This window comes from Leptonychotes weddellii, unplaced genomic scaffold, assembly GCF_054177405.1.
Source record: "Leptonychotes weddellii isolate Sample4059 unplaced genomic scaffold, ASM5417740v2 HiC_scaffold_2475, whole genome shotgun sequence".
NCBI lineage: Eukaryota > Metazoa > Chordata > Mammalia > Carnivora > Phocidae > Leptonychotes > Leptonychotes weddellii.
Window position 1 is genome coordinate 7,682 of NW_027838443.1, and position 4,009 is coordinate 11,690.

General features: G+C 43.5%; 1 pseudogene; it reads left to right on the plus strand.

Annotated features, from left to right (window-relative positions):
• Window positions 1–736: 736 nt before the first annotated feature.
• On the plus strand, window positions 737–1,220 carry LOC102750060 (cytochrome b-c1 complex subunit 7 pseudogene; annotated as a pseudogene).
• Window positions 1,221–4,009: the final 2,789 nt, after the last annotated feature.

Sequence of the window (4,009 nt, forward strand, 5' to 3'; positions counted from 1 at the left end):
AAAACGTGTAAACAGAAAAGAAAACCCACATATATAGTAACGGCTCTGTTGGATATTCAGCAGGTGTCCTTCTACTCTACATCTCCCCCACCCCCCAAGCTGCTCTGTACCCCAGAAGGCTGACCACTACAGCCTGCATTACCCAGACTCTCTTATTTTCTGGCTCTGGTTGGATTCAGTCAACAAGAAGAACCAGGAGCCTGAAGGAGAGCAGTAAGAAGAAACAAAATGAATATTCCCTTAACTTACCCCTTATCCCTCAGTGGCCCACAGTTCCACCATGGCTACATTCTTCTACCAAAAGCCACAGCTCCAGCTGGGCAGCCCCCCCCATTTAAGACTACAGCTCTTACAGTGATCTGGTAACAGCTACTTCCTATGGTCCGTTCAGGTCTAAGGGGAGTAAAAGCTCTCAGTGCTTTATCATCCCTTATTAGTTCCCTTAACATTTCTTCGACCTTTGTGCAACAGTACCTTCATTAAACTCACTTTAATTATTTGAGTTTGCCATTTGTTTCCTACAGAGAATCAGAGCAAACTTGTACTTTAAAGAATTCATATAAAGAAACCCAAGTACATGTTAAAATTCTTGGTAGGAATTTCATACTAGTAATTTTAAGATAATATTCTAATGATAAACAAACCTAGATCGAAAAGAATTTTAAGGTTTGAAACCATAATAATCCTCCTATGAGGATTAAGCTAGCTCTTCATTTAAAGATCAAAATGGACCCAGCAGGCAACGCTGCAGCCTCGGGTCAAAATGGCGAGCAGGCCTGCTGTTGCAGCATCAAGCCGGTGGCTGAAGGGTATTCGAAAATGGTACTACAATGCTGCAGGGTTCAACAAACTGGGGTTAATGAGAGATGATACAACATATGAGAATGATGATGTGAAAGAGGCCATAAGAAGGCTTCCTGAGAACCTTTATAACGACAGGATGTTTCGCATTAAGAGAGCATTGGACCATGAGGCATCAGATCTTGCCTAAAGAGCAGCGGACAAAATATGAGGAGGATAAATTCTACCTTGAACCATATCTGAAAGAAGTTATTCAGGAAAGAAGAGAGAGAGAAGAATGGGCAAAGAAATAATGATGGAGTTGAAATCTGTGGTTGCAGCTGCCCTCAAATATTTTTAAGAAGTTGAATAAACCTGAAATGTACAATTTAGAACTATCTGAGCTGCAAATGTATTACTCTAAATAAATGTCTATTGTGATTAAAAAATAATAATAATAAAGATCAAAATGGAGGTTAATTCCAGAAGTAACAAGGAAACAAAGACTTGCTTACAAATATAGTCTGTTCTCCAAAAGAAATCACAAAAGCAGTACTGCTCATTCTGGAAGATAACTTTTGGCATCTAGCACAAATAATGGAACCTATAACTATTTTTAGTGACATTCCACAAATCTCACCCAAGAAGGAAGCTTTTCTTTCTCTTTCAGAGTAACAATGTAACTAAGCCTACCTTATATCTCTTAGTCACAGTTTCACTAACATTTGCTGGCCTTTTTTATCACAGTCCACAATATCTCAAACAAAAATTGGTCAGAAATGTTTCATATAGAAGATATTCCTTCAGAGAAAGGTAAACTATACTAAATAATCTCCCAGATTCCATTTCCAGGAGTCTATGAGTAAAAAAAAAAAAAAAAAATCAATTAACAGTTAACTCTTACCTCTAAAGTTTTCAACAAAGTTTGTGTTACATAGGTCTTTCCACTGGCAGTATGTCCATAAATAAAAATTGATGGAAAGCTGAAATGATGCCTCTAAGAGAGAAAAGGCAAGTATTAGTCTGCACATACAAAACAGAAAATAATTATCAACTCATGAGAAAGTTTTACATGGCAAAGGAAAATCTTTTAAACCTGAAGCCTGCTCTGGCCCTCACTAATCTTGAAAACCACCACCTACATCCACGCTTGATTTACACCTATTACCTCAATGAAACGTGCGAACTAACACTGGAAAAAAATAACACTGCGAACACACTTGTGTAAAATCTTTCTCAGCTGGGATAAGATACTAAGCAACTGGGGCACCTGGGTGGCTCAGTCGTTGAGCGTCTGCCTTCGGCTCGGGTCATGGTCCCGGGGTCCTGGGATCGAGCCCCGCATCGGGCTCCCTGCTCGGCGGGAAGCCTGCTTTTCCCTCTCCCACTCCCCCTGCTTGTGTTCCCTCTTTCGCTGTGTCTCTCTCTGTCAAATAAAAAAAAAAAAAAAAGATACTAAGCAACTTCCAGTGCCTACTTTGGGTTAACACCATCTCAAAAGCGTGGCGTGTGTAAAAGAACCCGTCCTGGGCCAACGTCCTGTGGTGCCGGCCGCTCCCGCCTGTGCCGTTCTCCTTTAAAAGGGACTAACCAGAAGTTACTTAGGCTGGAGGAGTAGGATAGACCTACAACAACCCTTTTCTCAATGCAAGAAAAAATGGAGTATTGCCCCTCAATCCAAACACGAAGACAAAAAATCGAGAACACGTCGCAAGACCACGGAAATGTTTGCCTCCAGGATTTGGAAGAGAAAAGATAGTTTGACCACAATACCTCTCCAAACAGGGACTGCAAGATGGACACTTGGGACTCGCGACAAAGCACCATGTTTTCCAAGTGAGGCATTCCGGCGGGTACCAGTGGGCAACGCAGCCCCAGCCACTTCCACAACCCGAGCCGCAGCCCCACCTCCGCCCCTCGATCCGCGCTCCCGCCGGAAACCAGACTTGCGAGGGCGTGGGCGGACCCGGCGTGCCCGTGCGTCGGCGTAACGGCAGCGCGCACGCGGAGCGTCACCCCGCCCTTTCTTCCAAGGTCCGAGGAGGCGGGCCCTGTTTTCCCCTTCGAGGAGGGGTTTGGCTGACGGTGCTGTTGGTGATTGGACATCGCGGGTGCCGCTTTTCGCCATGCGGGAGGCGAAAGGGCCGGGGACAACGCGGGGATGCGCGAACAGGAAAACGGCTGGCAGGAGCTGAGGGGACCCTCCGGGTTTCTGATGACCCGCGAGCCCGGGGCTTTGATTTTCTTTCCTGCAGAAACTTTGAGTCCCAGGAGCTTTCGCCCTGGAGCGCCATCGGGGAAAAGAAGGCAGGCGTGCAGCTGAGGCCCCTCTCCTTACAGGGACTGTAAGGCGGAGTGAGCTAATCAGTAGTTTAAATAGATGGGGTTTTTCCCCTACGTGGGTGTGGCAGTTAGAGGGTGTCTGGTGCAAAGAAAGAGTGTAATGGGGCTGAACAAACAACTTGGATTACTAGTGTTCGTGCAAGCCTGAAACCGGATCTGGAAATGCCTCTCCCTCCTAAAGGGAGGAAGATCTAAGGTGAAGGTGTTGGTGAGGGCGCCAGGAATAACAGTAATGCTATCCTTAGCATAAGACCTTCACGTGTATTTATTCGAGAAACCAGACACTGGAAGATTCTGTAAATAAAAAGATACAGAAGTAAAGAGAAAAGAGAACTTGGGGTCCTAAAACTTAAGAACAGAGAGACCTCGGTAAAGTTGAACTATTCATTTTGAACTTCAACTTCCTTATCATAAAATAAGGATAATAATAGCTGGGATATTGCTAGGAGTAAAAGATTATATACTTAGTGCCTGGTACGTGGAATTAATTGTGCACATCATGGTCCGAATCATGGTCTAAAGGATCTTCAGTTACTTATTCTCCAGTTTTTAACTAAATGATTTGCTTACCAAACAAGGAGAGGTGTTTTAAGCCCTAAAATACTGGGTGATAAAATGAGCTTTCAGGTTACTGCTTTTCAATACCATTTTGAAAGTCTGATATACATTGTGATGTACTGGCATTTGGGGCTAGTAAAATATAAATTAAGAAGTAATCAGGCAGAAAGAAAATCTCAAATAATGGCTGTGGAACTTAGCCATGGCATCAGATAAACTAGAACTAAACCCAAATGTAGATGGAAAACTTCAATATTTTGGAAGAGCAGTAATCTAATTTTTTGAAAGTTGTCATCATCCCCCTACTCTGATCCTTCTCATTTCTCAT